This window comes from Lacerta agilis, chromosome 9 (genome assembly GCF_009819535.1).
Source record: "Lacerta agilis isolate rLacAgi1 chromosome 9, rLacAgi1.pri, whole genome shotgun sequence".
NCBI classification, from domain to species: Eukaryota; Metazoa; Chordata; class Lepidosauria; order Squamata; family Lacertidae; genus Lacerta; species Lacerta agilis.
The window spans coordinates 22,754,910-22,774,267 of NC_046320.1; positions in this window are offsets into that span (position 1 = coordinate 22,754,910).

Genomic DNA, 19,358 nt, shown 5'->3' on the forward strand with positions numbered 1-19,358 from the left:
GAGTCAGCATCTCATCCTTCATTTTGTCACCAGTGCTTGAAAAACAACAACATATGATATTGATTTAATGGGGTGGCGTAAATAGAGTGCTGGATCGGATGGAGTCATCATGCTTCAAAACGAAATTGTGTTCATATTTCACGCTTTATGTATTTCAGATACCTTCTGCTATGCTTATGTAGTCTTAAAGCAAATATTTTGAGGGCTGACTTCAGATCTCATGTCCCAAGATCTTCAAATTACTGAAGCGGTTTTACGACTACCACTACTAGTTAATGATACACAACAGTTCAGTACATTAAGGAGGTTTTTTTTTAAATTGACTTTAATTATAGATAAAGCAATCAGCAGGTAATGGCAGAAACAGAAGTTGAGTTGGCCAAGAAGTTAACAGAAAACACCCATATTGGAAATCAGTAATGTTACGGATGAGAACAGCAGCATGACTATTCAGTAATTGAGGGGGGGGGGATGCATTGGACTCTAATGAATCTATTCAATGAGTAACAAATTACAATATGTCTTTTACAAACAACCTTTTGTAAAGAATACCCTTGGTGACTAAGAAATATTATGTTATGAACACTGTCTGCAGTTGAATGAATGCTGCATAGCATAATAGTCACAGTTAAACAGCATCAAACATGAATCTATAACAATTTTTCCTCATTAACATTCCAGCTCTATGAATGCTCAAATTTGGCGGCATTCAGTAGGACTTGTTTCCATATAGGGTCAGAGAAGAATTTTGTTTGGCCCTGATATTTTAGCAAACCAAATTAATTCATACTTCCTGAACTAATATACAGGTTGGAACATAGCCATCCTTCTGATTTTGCACTTCTCTAAATTTTGTGATACAGTTGTTGTTGTTTTTTTTTTAAAAAAATCCAATATGCAGAAAGATTGCTTATTTTAGAATGAAATGTGTTAAGAAATGTGTAAATCAGGATTAAATATGCACTTGCATAGTATTTTAAAAGGAATTTCCATGCCCTATTCCAGCAGATTGGATTGTGTTCTAAGGATGATCGGAGGTTTGGATTGTACTAAGGCTGCAATCCTTACCCCAATTACCTGGGAATAAATCCTATTGAATTTGGGACCTGGAAACGAATGGATTCTTTCTGACCCTTCTCCTCCGACCAAAGCATGACAGGCTGCTTGTGGGGATGAACTTTTGGCAGAATGCATAACACTTGTCTGCATCCAGATTTGTACTGGCTGCCGGTTTGCTACCAGGTGATGTTGAAAGTTCTGGTGCTAACATACAAGTGCTTACATAGATTGTGACCAGTTGACATGAGAGACCATCTTACTCCTTTTATACCCAGTGGTTCACTGCATTCTGGAAAAAATTCTCTCCTACAAATCTCTAAAATATCAGAAGTCCAACATACAGTAACTCAGAACAAGGCTGTCAATGTGAATGCTCCTATTTAGTGGAATGTCACCCCTATTGAGAAATGATTTGTTGTTGTTTAGCTGTGTCCAACTCCTCATGACCGCATGGACCAGAGCATGTTAGTAGCTTTGAGAACACTGTCCAACCATCTTGTCCTCTGTCATCCCCTTCTCCTTGTGCCCCCAATCTTTCCCAACATCAGGGTCTTTTCCAGGGAGTCTTCTCTTCTCATGTGGTGGCCAAAGTAGTGGAGCCTCAACTTCAGGATCTGTCCTTCCAGTGAGCACTAAGGGCTGATTTCCTTAAGAATGGACAGGTTTGATCTTCTTGCAGTCCATGGGACTCTCAAGAATCTCCACCAGCACCATAATTCAAAAGCATCAATTCTTTGGCGATCAGCCTTCTTTATGGTCCAGCTCTCACTTCCATACATGATTACTGGTATGAGACATGATGGATCACCATTATTGTAGTGTCTAGATGTTACTGAATATGTTTTTTTGTTTCAACAAGCTTTTCTAGCTTGAAATTAATTTATGTGTTAGGTCTCTCCCTCGCATGCTGACTTGTGATATTTTTATGCCTGCACAGTTATTTTCAGTGTATTGTTTCTCAACCTGTTTTTATTGTTTTTCATTGTACACTTATAAATTGTCGAGATTTATGTTAAAGGTGAGTCATAACTTCATGGTCTTAATCATAATCAGCAGTATTAATTCTTCATTCTGCTTGTCAGTACCAGAATTCTTTCTTTTCTGATGGCCGCCATTCTGTCCCAAGGCTCCATAATGACAAAATGTGCAGGGTATTGTGGGTAAGTAAATCGGCATTCACCAGAAGTGTTTTCTGAAATTGGGTTGTCTGCTGTCACAATCATGTTGTGTTGGAAATGGGTGCAGCAACAAACCAGCAATGAACGTAACTAGCAAAACAAATGTGATGTCTATGAACGGAGAAGAAAAAATAATTTCCCTGAAAATCTAACAAAAACAAATGGTTTAAAAATGAAAATACCAAAACAACAACAGAAAGGGTTTCATCCACATCCCTACTTTCTACTTGAACTTAGCAGCATTTTACAGCCACACAGCCCAGCAAATAGTCTCCTCTGCCAGAATTAGCATTCTTCCCGTGAGTTATAAGCTGACAGACGCTTTATAGTACATAAATCTAAAAAGAGCTCCCATATGACATTCAGGGATATTATATATCTTTTGAAGTCAGCATTTCAGAAATCCTGGAGATGTCATCAAAAGCAGCCAGTTAATTTATTAGCACTTTGTGGGCTTTCCACTTATCTGGGGCAATATGCATTTGTTTGTTTTCCTGTGTGAACTTACAGAGGAGATTCAATCTGGTATTTAAAATTAGGGCTGCTACGTCTACCCAATTATGAATTTGATTGAGGAATTAAAAACCTTCTGATCAGCTAAAATGTGATTAAAAAGTGATTAGCCAAGCAGCGGGGTTTTTTAAAAAAATAAAAAAATGCAACTATTTCTAGAAACTGGAGATAGCATGCACCATCTTTGGAGAAGCACGTTTGTACACCATCCAACAACACATCCTTCTTTGAAAAATACCTGATCAGAGACTCCATGCAAAGCCCATCTGCCACTCACGTCTACTTTTTCGTGGAACACAGTTAAAAATATAAGCACATGTCCTGCCTACATAATGGACAGTCTATATAATTTTTTTGGGGGGGGATGTGCATTTCTCTCTCTCTCTCTCTCTCTCTCTCTCTCTCTCTCTCTCTCTGTGTGTGTGTGTGTGTGTGTGTAGACATATATGGGTTGCTATATTTCAAAAAGTGAAAATCCAGACACAAAATCTAATTTTGAGCTGACATAGGTTGCCACATGTTCATATTTCCCCCAGATATTTCAGCACTTTCTGCCCGGACACTTTCCGTATGGCAACCCTAAACTATATCCTGTTAAAAGCAATCCTTCCAGTACAGATTGGTTCAGTTCCACCCCAGCCTTATGAGTATATGATTCTGTGCCCGTTCCAAATGCCTGTGCAACCAGCTGTACTTTATGACTCCCTCTCATACTCTGTTCTACAGGCGCTGCTTATAAAAACAGTATAAAGGAGCTCAGGCTTTCATTACCGATGACTTTAAAGCAGCATGCATTGTCAACAGCCTCATATTTTCTTTGATAGTCCTACGACAGAACAGGTACGTTCGAACACACGTCTCTTTTTCATGCCTGAATAGGTGCTCTGACTCAATTCCATTGAATAATGTCATCGGATCACCTCTTCACAGTTGTCTGTGGTTGGGTTCCTATCTCGTGGAAAATATATCTTTCGAAAAGCCCTTGAGTTCTTTCATCCAGCAGTATACTACAGCGATCGCTACCTCCTTTTTAAATTATGCCAGGGCAATGGGACTGGAAAAGAGACACTTTTTCTTGGAAGACAGGTGCTTATGGTTAAGAAACCCAGCGCATGATTTGACGGATAAATATGTCACTTGTCCTAGAAACATTTGTTCTAAATTTACGTTCCCCAATACACAGATCTTAAATTAAACAAGTATGCAGAATGTTTTCATTTATTCAAAGCGATCTCTTTAACAAGGCTATAATATACAAACACATGGTTCTGAAGAGGGAAGGAGTGTTTTAGAGGGATTAGCCTGCCACATTATTATCTGATCCTCAAGACAATATAGACAAAATGTAGCCCTGCCAAGTTATGTTAACAAGGGTATTTATTTGACTTTCAAAATATATAAATAAATAGGTCCCTCCCCCTTTAAGGAGGCTAATAACAATTAACAGACAAATGTCGACTCCCTCAGCCTATAGAGTGAGATAACCACACAATCCCAGAGTCATCCGTGACTAGACCTTACAGTCAGGGGTACCTTTACTTTTACCTTTGCCTCAAAACACCTCTCTCTCTCTCTCTCTCTCTCTCTCTCTCTCTCTCTCTGTGTGTGTGTGTGTGTGAAAGAGAGAGAGAGAGAGAGAGAGAGAGAGAGAGAGAGAGAGAGAGAGATGTGTTTATTATTTATAAATAATGCTTGGTTTCATCATCCGGCATACTCATTTTTTAAATACGCCAAGCTTACTCACCTGGGAGAGTGTCCTGGAAACTATAGGAAAGTGCAGGTGTCCCCTTACATGGGCAGAGAGGGAGATATGCAGATGGAGCAGGAGGTCCACCTATGGAGGCATCTTCCTAGAAGCTGCAGAATGTTCCATGACTGTCTGTGCTGTCAATATTCTGATGGTTTTAAGGGAAGAATGGAAGCGCTCTGGGAAGAGTGTTGGAGGCAGATATCCTCATGGATTTAATTCCCTCAACACATCCCTGGCATTGGCAGAGGATGGAGGTGTACCCAGCCCTGGAATTGGCATAATTATTTCCCCCCTTATTGGGGTCAAAGTGAGGGTAAATTGAAAGGGGGAAAACCCCTACAAAGCGAAAGAGGAAAATAAGGAGGGGAGCAGTCCTTCACCAACATTTGCCTTGCAAGAGGAAGCCCAACAAGGCTTTAGAATTTACATTTTTTTAAAGAATTGTGGCCAGTGTCTAAGGAAGCCTCTTGAGATAAGAGTGGCATTTCTTAACTCCTAAAGAAAAGACTTATAACAAACCAGCCCTTGCTGATAGCTGTGCAGAAACATCAAGAAGTTGATTTACTTTCATGCCTTGGTATTATGATGTGTCCAGAATTGACCTTTTAGCTGAATTAGATTGGGGGGGGGGGGGAGAGATGTTTTGCAGTAGTCATTGATATTTGTACTTTTCTTAAAAATGCATCCATTTTAAATGGGAAAAAATGCTTTGGGGTAGTCATTGATATTTACACTTTTCTTGGAAAAAATACTTCCATTTTATTTATGTATTCAATGTACACCCCAACATTTCTCCAAGAGCTCAAGGCAATGTCAATGGCTCACCCGCTCATTTTCACCTCATCTCAAGGTCATCCAACGAACTACATGACTGAGTTGGGATTTGAACCTGGTCTCACCAGTCCTAGCCTGACATCCTAACCATTTCACGGTGCTGTTTGTACTGTATACTGCTGCTATTTTCAGAAGGCACTTTATCTGTCAAAACTTAAATAGGTGAGACTAGAAATCAGCATCTATCTCTTTGTAAACAACCTGAAATACAAATTCATCCTTTTAATGTTTCTCATTTTTTAGAACTTTAAATTAGAAAATGATAAATGGTCAAGCATTGCAACCGGAAGAAATGTTTGGTAGCATATATAATATTAGTCACAGCTGACTGACTATAAAAATCACAAGTTATAATGGCGTAATCTAGCCAAGGTGAATTCCCACCAGTGACAACAGGAGAATTATGCACATGCTCTTGCATTTATGCAAATGACACATGAATGACTAATTTTGGACCAGACTGGTTTTTTTAAAAAAAGGGCGGGGGGGGAAATGAAAGGTGAAAAATGCTTTAAATAATTGTATTTTAAATTCATGGAGAAATACAATAAATGAGCAATTGGATCATCTTTTTTACCAAGTGTTTGAGGCAGATCAAAGAAATAAAAAGTTGGATGGAAGTAAGAAAGAGGGAAACGAATGCTTTGCAGTTTCCCTAATACTTGTGTTAATTCATATGCTGTGTTTGTGAAAGAATGTGAGGACAATGATTTGGCATTCCTTGATTAGGATGCTTTCATTATATTAATCAGGGCTGGTCGTTAAGTCTTGGTTTGAAGTTCTAGGGGGTCGTTGGACAAAGTCAATGGATGTAGCCTTGACAAAGGCCAACTCCTTAAGCTGTTCTTGAGGGTGGTGCCTCAAATATTATATTGCCTCTACATTCCTATTATATAAAGGCTATGATATGCAGAATTTTAGGGAGTGGGTATTTCATCCACATGCCTCTGTATTTTTTTCAGTGTGATTCTCAATATTATCTCCAATAGCTCGCAAATGACTTTGCCCTTTAGTTTTAGCAACTTATCCAGATTTGTGGGTACAATTATTTTATAACATTTGAATGTTGCTAATTTCAGTAAGTACAATTTAGATTTCATTACAGTCCATCTGTGTATCAATTTTTATGACTGATGTTGGACGGCACCTTGTACATTTTGCACATTCATGCCGTCACTCTCAAATCCCACATTTTTTTAAAGCTGATATAAAGCTGCAACTGAAAGCAGTTTGTACTTTTGCAATTTAGATGTTATTTTTGATAAGCTGTAAACAATGTACATTGCTCTTTGAGCTGATAGGCTTTTGAACTGGTTTAATCTATCCATTTGCACACATTCATGTTAAGTGTTGCATTTGAGTTGTGAAACATTCATGAAAATTATTGGACACAGAGGTATAATAAGGCTTGATTGCAATCAGAGCCAAGTCCAAGAGATTATCATATCCCCATTCTTTGAACAGGTACAGGGCAATATCATGAGAGAGCCTGCTTTTATAACAATTTTGATACAATATTTTGTGGGTCACTCAGTAAGTTAATCTTTCAGGTTCACATTCCTGCAGATTTCTGTAAATGTGTGTTTTATACCAGTGAGGTGATTGTGAGCAAGTAATAATTTTAATATTTCCCCCAGGCACCCATGGTGCTAAACCATGGGTAGGCAAACTGGCCCAATCACCTTCTAAATCCAGCCTGCGGATGGTGCAGGAATCAGCGTGTTTTTACATGAGTAGAATGTGTCCTTTTATTTAAAATGCCTCTCTGGGTTATTTATGGGGCATAGGAATTGGTTCATTTCCCCCTCTGAAAAAATATAGTCTGGCCCCCCACAAGGTCTGAGGGACACTGGACTGGCCCCCTGCTGAAAAAGTTTGCTGACCCCTGTGCTAAAACATTAATTTGTGCCAATGAAACCAATAGATCATTGATTGGGGGGTGCCACACAAACACATCCCTGTTATTCTGCTCCATGTTTTCTGTTGCAGCTGTGTCCAAAAGAAACAACAGGCTTTTGAATACCATTACTGGATTTGTCAGGAATAAAAACTTGGCATCTTGATGTGCAAGATGCTCAGGATGTTGTCAATTAAATTAACTCTACTATAATTATTCAAGTTGACAATTAGTTTTTGCTCTGTATTGAGGAAAAAGGCACTTGCCTGGGATTCCAAAGAAGGACAATTTACAGCCTGGCATGGCCATAGCCTGGTCTCAGGTCCACTGCATCATGACATGACCATTGGGAAACATGGGAGCCTCCCCTGGAGGACATCTGGTACACCATGAAAGTCCTTTTGAATGGGCCAGTGGGAGTGAGGAAGGGGTATGGCCATGACCTGGCTTCATTCAGGTCCACCCAGATAGTTTAAAAGGCAGAACTCGGCCTGCTCAGATTTTCATACTTGCCACACCATTTTATTCCCTTAGAACTTATTGTTCCCTTCACAGGGCCATTCAAGATGGTTCTTTGTGGTCATTTACAGCTGAACTTGAACTACTGTGTAAAGTTCTGACCACCGCACCTTTCAAAAAGGGATATTGTAAACCTGGAAAGGGTAACCAAAATGGTCACAGTCATGAAACAACTCCACTATGAGGAAAGGTTACATTTGTTTGGGGCTTTTTAGTTTGGACTAACGGTGAGTAAGGGTGGAGAAATGACAGAACTGCATAAGATTATGCACAATGCAGAGAAAGTAGCCCGCTCTCATAAACGTAGAACCCAGGGTTATCCAAAGAAACTGAATATTAGAAGAGTTGGGACAGAAAAAAGAAACCACTTCTCCAACACAGCACATGGTAGAAGTAAGTTTATCAGCGGCTGCTAGTCACTGTCTGCCTTTAGTATCAGAGGTGGAATGCCAATTGCGGAGGAACACAAGAGTGCTGTTACACTTCTGTCCTGCTGTATGCTTCTCATGGGCATCTGACCACTGTGAGAACAGGATGTGGAACTGCATGGACCTTTGATGTGATGCAAAAGGGCTCTTCTTAAAATATTGTTTTCATAAAGCTGATATCTGAAAGGATAGGAATGGCTGTTAACTTTTTTAAAAAAAGTTACTTGCTTTCTCACATTTCTTTATGGTAGGATAGTGCAAGCAGTTTGTTGAGATTTTATTGACTATAAATCTCAACATCAGAATTTTGCTCAGGAATTTCTGGCATGCCATATGTAACAAATCCATACAGAAAACGCAGCTATGAGACATTTTCACCTTAACTTACTGCACGCTAGTAGCTTTTAGAATAGAAGGTTGTACAGCTGGCAAAATCAATGCCTTCAATTGCCAGGCAGTTGATGCTAAATGTTAATGGTATAATATTATATCCATAATATACATGCTGGAAGATGAATCTATATTGATATTCAGGCAGTAAAGTTGAACTTCAAGTGGAAGTGTATGGATATTAAAAAAAGCTGAGATGTCACTAAGTATTTTCATCTAATCAAGAGATATGGTGCCACTAAAAAAACTATTTAGATTGCCTCCTAAGTGCTCTCCATTGAGACTAAGCTTCTGAGCAGAATATATGATGCACTAAAAATGTTAAGTATGTAGTATAAGCCAACACATTCTGTGTTAACGAAGAAAAATTTTCTAGATCCATCACAAGTCCAACGTCCAGGTTTATATCAGATGCCATTAGCATTCCTATCTAAGAGTTTCTTGACTGAAACCTCATGTTGCCTTACATGGGGACAGTGCTTAGCTTGCTGCAAGCATGAGGTTGCAGCTGTTCAAAGTGTGACAGAAGAGAGCATTCCAGGTTAATTCTGGTATCAGTAAGTCAGCTAACCAAGAGGACAGGGATGGTGGTGGAGGGGTTGCTTAGCGACCAGGCAGAGTGGCATGAGGTTTGCTGAGGTAACATTGGCCCTGATTGGATATGATGTTCTGGGAGAGTTTTTCCTCTGTATGTGTCATTGCATGTCTCCCACCTATGTACAAGGCCTGAAGTAAGAAAGGCAAAACCTCTCTGTTCCTTTCATTTCTAATTATACATTGTTTCTGTTTGGGTTTTCCCAGTAAAGAGTTATTTGGGCTTTCCCTCTGGACTCAATCTGTGATATTAAACTGACGTTGCTAACAACAATGAAACACAGCATAACAGGAAGAACCCAGAGCTCTGAGGTCAAGCTCATGCTTTGCCTACACAAAATCAGAGGTTCAGTTCCTAGGCTCCATCTTTAAAGCAGCGAAGGTAGCTGTGCTGAGGAAGCCTTTGGAGAATAACATTGAGCCTGTGCAGCTGTGCCATGATGGGTGTTATATGATCATCTCACCTTGAGCCTGCCAAAAAGGTAACTGCATATTGCCCTCACCATAGTTTCTAAATAGTTTTCAAAAGCATTATTTTCAAAAATGCAGCGTGCATGCACACATGATATGGTGAGTGTTCCTAAGATGGACTGATCTTTGCTCTCAGTTTAACTATATATTTTTCATCCTAAAAGGAATGAGGAAGGATACTTGACAAACAGGCTAATCCTAAAATATACAGGGGCAGCACATAATAACTTCATCATCATAGACTTTTATTGCGCTAGCCATAGGCCATGGCATCATTCAGAAAAATAACAAAAGGAAAAACAGCAATAACCATAAAAATCATCAGGCACCACACATACAATCTAAACCATGGTCACAACTACTAAGATTGATTGTTGCATAAAATAGAATAGCAGAAGATTCTCTAGTAAAATGTGCCAAATTAAATATCCGAATCCCCTTTGCAGTTGACCTCTATTTTATCTAGTTCTTTCCTCCTGGTGTTCTTAGCTGCCAACGCATAGAGCGCTACTTTATAGGTTACAAAGTCATCAGTATAGCTCAGCAGCCATTTCACCCTTTCTACCCTATTCAAGTGAGTTCCATTTGGAAACAGGGGTTTTATGAATCGGTCTCTTGGGTCTATATATAACGGGCACTGCAATAAATAGTGGCACAGGTCCTCCACATAGGGATGCCCACACAGAGTCTCTTTTCATGATGTACGTTGCCATAGCATCCATCCAACACCGCCGAGGGCATCGATTGGAATCATAATTCTGTGAAAGCGATTCTAAGCACGGCAAGTGGGAGCTTTGACTGGTAACTGGCCCGGGTATGCTCCATTTTAATAAGTGGGAACCATGGTGAACTCTTGGTAGAAGCCATCATGGTTAGACCCCTTTCTGCATCGGACCTACAGAGACAATCTCTTAAGTGCCTCTTGTCCATCTTCATAGTCACCTGAAAATCTTGTAATTGGTATTGGGACAAGAGGCGTTGGACACCGTCCTTCCAACATTTGGTCTGTTTCTGTTCTGTGTGTGACAAAGTGGGGAATCTCTCCTCCGAAAGAAATTTAAGTCTTTTCTCATAATTTAAGCACAGGTAATCAATTCTAGCTTGTATTGTTGTCACGTCAGCTTCCACGCGGAGAAGAGCAGCTGGAGTCCCGTTGGGGAGCGAGAGCACTTTCCTGAGGAATTTGTTCTCCACTATTTTTAAGGGTTTGTTGGCATTTGGGTCCTTGCCCCATATCGCTACTCCATGGAGCATCTGGGAGACCACTTTACTGGCAAAGATTTCCAATGCAGGTTCCAATAGGTGACCACCCGCCGTAAAATAGAATTTCATTAATGCCCCACAAGCTTTCTGCGCTTTGAGTTTCGTAGCCTCGATGATACAAGGGCAGAAAATAACTTAAAATGCAAATTGGGAAACGGTGCCTCTCCAGATGTTGTTAGACCCAGCCAGCTTAACCAATGGTTAGGGATTATTATTATTATTAAAAAAATTATTTATACTCCACTTTTTCCCTTGATGGGACACAGGGTGACTTACAGATAAAAACAAGAACTGCTAAAAACATGGAAAAAATAATTAAAATACAATAAGCCTTGATAGTATAGAATTAAAACTATGCACATATACCACATATGTTTAAAAGGTACCAATAATTGCAATATAAACAACCCAGCACCAGCCCTTTAATTAAAAGTGGCCAATTTTCAAAAGCCTGTCAGAACAAGAAAATCTTCACTTGCCGCAAGGAGGAAGCCAGTCTGGCATTCCAAAGTCTGGGAGCAGCCACTGAGAAGGCCCTCTCCTGCGTCCCCACCAAGCTTGCCCGTGAGGGTGACAGGACCAAGAAAATGGCCTCCCCTGAAGATTTCAAAACCTGGGCTGATTTGTATGAGGGAATACAGTCTTTCAGTTAGCTTGGACTTAAGCCGTTTAGGGCTATATAGGTGGAAGTTGTTGTCCAAGAACATCCGAAGGGCTGCAGGTTCCCCATCTCTGACTTGAAATCAAGTCTATCACTTGCTGTGGCAGCACACTATCACAATATGCCGGTGAACTGTGACAGCATTACTGCAGCAGGTGTTCTAATACATATACACAGGATCAGGCAGTGAATGATGCCAGAGTGCTGGGCACTTGCTTTATTGATAACAATCCCAAGTGGTTCCCTTTTTCATGGTTCTTTGGGTAGAATGAAGGATTGGCCCCTTCTTCAATATTATTGTACATGCATTCAATAATGGCTGCTCTGTGATCATAATGACTAAAAGCTCAATCATGTAGCAAATAAGATTTCAGCTGCTTGAACGAGCTGTTGAAGAGAAGGTTCGTATTTATAGCTGGAGTCAGGCAACTGTTTAACAGGTGCAAACAAGGTGAGCGCAAGGAGCAAGTCCTTATCTAGGTCCGTAGTGTAGTTGGGAGGCTTGTTTCATCAAGCCAGGCCTTTAAAGGGATTTAGTATGAATAAGAAGAGTTTGGATTTGGATTTGATATCCCGCTTTTCACTGCCTGAAGGAGTCTCAAAGCGGCTAACATTCTCCTTTCGCTTCCTCCCCCACAACAAACACTCTGTGAGGTGAGTGGGGCTGAGAGACTTCAGAGAAGTGTGACTAGCCCAAGGTCACCCAGCAGCTGCATGCGGAGGAGCGGAGACGCGAACCTGGTTCCCCAGATTACGAGTCTACCACTCTTAACCACTACACCACACTGGCTCAGTATAAGATTATACTGTAATGACACATCTGTAAATAACTGACACACTGTGTGTGTGTGTGTGTGTGTGTGTGAGAGAGAGAGAGAGAGAGAGAGAGAGAGAGAGAGAGAGAGAGAGAGAGAGATTTTATATATAACAACTTCAGTAGCCCCACTTCTTAAAGCTAACATACAAGAAAGTGGATGGTAACTGACAGATGAGAGATACAGTCGTACCTTGGAAGCCGAACAGAATCCGTTCGGAAGTCCGTTTGACTTCCAAAATGTTCGACTTCCAACGTGTGGCTTCCGATTGGCTGCAGGAGCTTCCTGCAGCCAATCGGAAGCCACAGAAGCCCCGCCAGACATTCGGCTTCCCAAAAAACACATTTGCAAACCGGAGCACTCACTTCCGGGTTTGCGGCATTTGGGAGCCAAAATGTTCGACTGCTAAGGCGTTTGTCAACCAAGGTACGACTGTACTAAGAACTTTCAGCACCCTTGACAAAGCACAGCCCCCAGAATTATTTGGGGGAAGCCACGACTGTCTGAAGTAGTATCATGGCACTATAAATGCATAGTTTGAATGTTGATATCATAATCATTATATTTTAGACTTTGAATTCATATCTTTAATGTATATCCATACTTTTTTTGGAAGATTAAAGTTGACTTTTATTTTTGTATACATTTTTGTGGCAATTGCATATTCATGAATCTGATTTTGTGTCTAAGTCTACCTTTGTAGGCTGGGTTTTGCACTTCTGTGTATGTGTGGGGGGAGTATTTCTCTTTCTGTGGAGACTGCAGAACTCACTCTGGGATGTGCTACTAAAATAGTCTCTATACATATAGTGCTTTTCTTATTTTTTTGCAAAATACCACAAAAATCTATAATTGACTAGTTTTTGAAACCTTGAGATATCCCAGAGGCCTGCCAGATCCTGGCCTTTTTCTCTTGGACTCTGACTCATATTTCAGGCCTGTCTTTACCTTTTATTTGGCACGTAACATATTGAAGGAAGAAATCTTTGATCTTCACCTTTAGTCCAGAGATTTTATTCTTGGCTATTCAGTGTCAAAAGCCCTTCATCTAAGCCTTTCTGTGGGGGCATATTCCATTCCATTCCTCTTCACACAATGCCAGCTCAGCTTTCTTTCAATTTTTCTGTTTTGACAAGAAAGAAATCCTCAATTATGATTTTGACTAATTGAACATGGATTTGATATTGCACACAAAATCAGTGTCAAACATGTATATAGCTTTCAGTTGTGTGTACTGCTGCAAGCGGTGGAGGAAGTGAGGTCTGGCTCTACAGGGAAGAAGGAAAAATGCTGAATATTGAATGTCAACTTCAAGAGGGAAACATGGAAAACACATTAAAACAGCCTTCTCAGGAGACAGCAATGGAGCACAATTTTATCTAGACTACAGCAGTTTTCATTTCCTCTTCTACCGCAGAAAAATGAAATGCGACTAATAAAAATTTGCTTGCCGTCTTTACAGGGGCAGTGTGAAACCTCTGTAAGAGTCAGTCCTGTGTTTAATGTTTTAGGAATTTGGATGGATGCTGTTACTGCTGCTATTGTTTTATGTATCTTTTAGTAATAATAAAAAATCATGAAAAAAAACCAAACATATAATTTCCAGTGAAAATTTCCAACAGCAGCAATGCAAGTCGGACGGAGATCAATCAAAATAATATATGTGGTTGAATGTTATTTTGAGAGGTCATATTCCAGTAATTTCCCAGAGGTGGGCAAAGCTCTCCAGCCCACAGGCTTCACAAAGGTCTCTGGCTGGTCACTGAGAGAACAGGATGCTGGACTAGATGGGCCATTGGACTGATGTTGCAGATCCGTCTTATGTTCTGATGTCCTTAGAGGTTTGCAGGATACTGTGTGGGCTTTTTGGTGTCAGGTAAAGAAGTATTTTATTTTAGAAAGCTCATATACTCTGGTCTCCTCAGTTTTTAAATCTGTGTTTTAGCTTGGCAATCAGAAGAAGAGGAGGCGAAAAAGTTTTGATATTTCTAGAGCTAGCACAGACTGTCCCAAACCCCTTTATCCAGTCAACAACACCAACTGAATACAAGTTCTTTTTTAAACAAAATGAGGAGATAATATACTGCAGTCAAGCAGAAGAATGAAGAACAAGCATAAACCACACTTTCGTGCATGGCTCAGAAGAAAACTAGATTGAAGATTAGTAATAGAACTTTTCTCGAGATTGTTTCCAAATTTCAGTTGAATTCCTATGTGGTACATAATGACTTTCTTAATGAGCAAAATTTAGAAGGTCTTCAATCCAGTTATCAATTACTTATAGGTGCAGTTTGGGACTTCCAAAACTGTGCAGTCATGTGCTCTGCAATCTAAATATGGCAATTTTTGCATGTGCCAAAACCATAGGGATGCATCTCAGAATGAGTTAGATAAATGAGAAATCAGATTTCAAGGACAAGACTAAATTAAGTCTAGCGATGACATCTTTCCCAAATTATTCAGTGACAGGTTAGTTCCTAAAACATGTGGACTAGAGTCACTAAAAAGCTACCCAAAGTTTCTGATATTTATATAATTTATAATTAATTTATAATTATATACATTAAAATGGGTGGGTGTGCTACTTTGAGTTTCAAATTTCCTACCGTAAGGGAACTACTTTCACACACCAATTTGCTTGCTGAAGAAAAACCCCTTTTGTACATGTAGAAGACTCTGGAGGCATATTCTTGGGAAAAACTCTTAGTTGACAAAAAGAGGTCAGAATTTGGTAAACAAATCCCAGAGGACGATCTGGTCTTTGAGTTGAAAAAGGTTTCTCACTCCTGGATTTGTGAACTCACAGCTCTCAGTTCAAAATATTTTGCATTCTGGAAGGCCAGCCTTGCCCCTCTGGAAGTCATAGAAACAGCCCCTGCTTAGACTGACCACCAACTGCACTTGTGAGTAGCATGGGCTTAGCCAGGGGGTGCAGGGGAGACAGCTGCCCCCCTAAATCAAGTAAATAAATAAAAATGCTTAACTAACTGACCAACTGCATCACAGATAACTCAGTTCTGCCCCCCCCCAACATAAAGTCTACTCCCCTCCATAAAATAAAATCTTGGCTTCTTCTTCTTCTTCTTCTTCTTCTTCTTCTTCTTCTTCTTCTTCTTCTTGTTTGGCAATCACTCGTAGCCGAGTAAGATTGTCTTCCAAAACAGGGTTTTAGCAGTGTTCCCCCTAAAATAAATCTTGGCTACACCCATGGTGATTACTTGAGTCCAAAACATGAATGGCCTCTGGTTTTACTTCCTTACTGAGACTACAGGGGACTTTTTAAGCATTTGGAAGGTTCCAGTGAATGCTTTTGGGGCCCATCTGGCTAGATGGTTCCCAAGTTATTTAGGCCTGATCAATCACCAAGCCATAACTGGGAACACAGGACTTAATACCACACAACTGTCAGATTAGCTGTTATTGCCCAGCAATGTCCCAAACTTAATTCATTGGAACAGCTGATGGTCTTCTGCTGGAATAGCAGAGAAGTGACACCGCAGAAAAAGTAATCTTGCTTTAAAAAGAAACAAACTGCAAATTTTCAAATGTGTAATAAAGTTCTCAAAAAGCAACACTATTTCATTTCTGCAATGCAGAAAAAAGTATGAAAATCAATTTCATTTAACTTGGTTTTCAGTATGAAAGATGGAGCTGGCTTTTTCTGGAGCAACTCTTGATAAAATACAAATTTTGCATATTTCCCCTCTAATAGTTCTCATTATTTTCTGTGTGACAGAATTTAACAACATCTCCATTTAAATGCTAATAGTTTCTTCCGTTAACTGCAGAAATATCACGAGTGGGAGCAGCATACATCATTTCAAGTTCTTCGCTGCAAATGATGGCAGAGTCTCTGCTGTCAACTGACTCAGGCAATAACTTCCCCCTGAGAGCGATGGAGAGGGGAGAGGAGGGAAAAGACAGATTAAAGAACCAGGCAGAGCACTGAGAGATGGCACTGCTGGGAAAATTGCTACATACTGCAGCAGGTCAAGTGAAATAACACGCTGTGGGTCACAGTGCTGAAATGCCTTCAGACTGATTTCTGCTCAGTTGCTCTGGATTCCACTGTCCTGGTTTCTTGCACACACTTTGAGAAGCTTGCGGTGGAATGGCAGGAACACGGACTGTCCTCTGAACTGCTCTTCCTCTCTATAGAGCTAGTAACCTCCAGGTTGGATTGTTCCAATGCAGTTTATGTGGGGCTGCCTTTGAGGCTGACCAAGTCCAGAATGCGGTTGCTCTAGTCCTAACGGGGCAGTCTATTTTGCCACCATTTTATGCCACTACTGTAAGAATTGCAGTGGCTACCATTTAGCTACTGAGGAAAGTCCAAGGTTTTGGTTCTGGTGTGCAAGGAATTATACAACTTGGGATCTGGATACCTAAAAGATAATCTCACCCAGTCACTGCTCTGAACAGGAGAGGGCCTCCTGCAGATACCATCTATCTTATCAGGAGGAGCTCCATTCCATATAATATAGGAATCAGGCCATTGGTGTGAAGGGTGGTTTCCCGAAAAAAAAATGCTCAACAACTTTTGGGGTGTCCTGCTTTTTACTTTTTGAAATATGGCAACCCTATTAGTGTGGTGGCACCTGCCCTTTGGAGCTGCCTCCCACCACACATCAGACTGGCACCATCTTTATTGTCTTTTGGGTCCTATGAAAGACCTCTCCTTCCCACCAAGCATTTTAAATGGAGATCTTCATCTCAGTCTGTATCCGTATTGGAAGTATAATTGCTAATATGTATGGGATTGTTTTTAACTGTATATATGTGCTTGTTTAGAATCGTTGTTATTGTTGAGGATTTTGCTTTGAGATATTTTGGGGATGTGATTTATAAATGGAATCAAAGACATACATAAACTGTCAAAGAGAATTCAGCTCAACTTGTCTTTTTTTCAGGTCCCCTTCATCTTAGCACAGCTTTTCTTTCCATTCAAAACATCCTCCTAAGCCTTCACTTCTTCACACTAGGTGCTTAGTACACAACTGCCACACTTCGCTCATTCACTTTTTATGGGGCATCCACACAATGTCTTCATCAGGTCATGGTCCTCTAGTGTTTTCCTGGTGATTCTTCCATCTTTTCTCAGACCATACCAAATCCAACATTTGGGAGGGGAGGAATGGAAGAGCAGTGTAACCTCCACAGGTGTAAATCATTCTTAGCCCTACTTTTGCGCAGTGGTGTATTAGACAGAAGAGCCTACTGCAACTTGGTAGGTACTGTCCGGGAAATGCTGGTGCATCTTTGTTGCTAAAGCTATACAGATCTGAGTCTGGTTTCTACCTGGATGGGAGACCACCTAGGAACCCCTTTCTAGCTCACTTTGAGTTCCATAATGGAAGAAAGGCAGTATACCAATGTATTAAATAAGATACAAACTTTCTGATGGCTGCAATTTTATCACGATAGATAGATAGATAGATAGATAGATAGATAGATAGATAGATGATAGATAGATGATAGATAGATATAGATAGATGATAGATAGATAGATAGATAGATAGATGATTGATAGATACTTTTTAGAAATAAAAAATGAATATTTGCACAATAGCAGTGGAAGGAAAGAGTGCTTTATTGCTAATTAAATAATTGATTAAGGAAAAAAACACATTTCTGGGCACCAACATTTCAGTAATGTGTTTTTTCCCTAATTAAAACCTTCTGATCTATATTTTCAATTGAAAACTAATGGTAAATACTTTGTTCTGTGACATTTTATGGACAGTAACGGGGCAATCATGCTTCACTGAATAAGCACTTAACTGTTAATTAAATAACCTATTTTAAAGAAAGATTTCTTTTAGTTTGTCAAGGGTGCAGAGACAGTTATACCCCTCACAAACCTACAGTTTCTAGAGTTCCCTGTGAACAGCTGTTGATTGCTAAACTACTCTGGAAATTGTAGCTCTGTGAGGGGAATATGGAACATCTAGCAATTCTTAGCGCCCCTAACAAACCACAGCCCCCAAAATTATTTGGTGGAAGCCAGGACTTTTTAAAGTGATACTATAGTGCTTTAAGTGTATGGTGTGAAAGTGGCCTTAGTGTCCGAGCAATGGATATAGCGGTTTGGAGACATAATTTTGTTTCCTACATGCAAAAATGTAGCGTATCTAGAGCTAGGCAAATGGGATGTCCCTAAAGCAATAGAGTGAAAATGTCTGCGTAACAAATTGATATACAACTAATATTAATATTATTTTTAAAAACTGCTATTCTGGACAGGACTTAAATCTTCCTCTCTTGTGAGGCAAGAAGGCTGGATCTTGAGGCCCCAAGGGTAACTGTGCAATATCTGCAAATGAAAGGTTATGCACTGGAGATGAATTCAGATTATCCTTTTATGTACCATAATTATCTTTCTCTGCTTCTCATTATCTTTATAACACTAACAAGCTGGAAGACTAATGAATCAAATACTACTGCTGTGTCATTGTCACATTTCCGAAGCCCAGCTGTCTGCTGAAGATGCCCATAGCATAGCAACTCTCGCCTAAGCTGCATGCATGGCTCATTGAAAGAGCTCTTTGACTGGCAGTGGCGGCACACTTTATTTCACACCAGAAATCTGGGAATCCACATGCACAGCTGATAGCAACAACCCAGAAACAAAGCAGACATATTCTTTTCCCCATGTCAAAACGCATCCTTCTACCCTCTAAGTGTCATATCATGTTAAAAACAGCAAATGGAAAAGCTTTAAGGCAATTGTTGTAGCTGGAAAGATATACTGTCAGCTCAGAAAATATTCCTCAGTAGTATTCTAGTTTAATTAAAAGACAAACTGCTTGGGAGTTCAGAGCCAATGAACCGACAGCTTTGCTCCCAGCAAAGGAGAAGTATGCAAACCGGTGGTCAGTTGGAGTATTTTCTGGTACCTAAGACGGGTAGCCCTACAAGGGACATAGGAAATAGAAGAAGAACCTACTTCATCAGGTCAAAGGCCCATCTGGTTCACTTTTTGACTT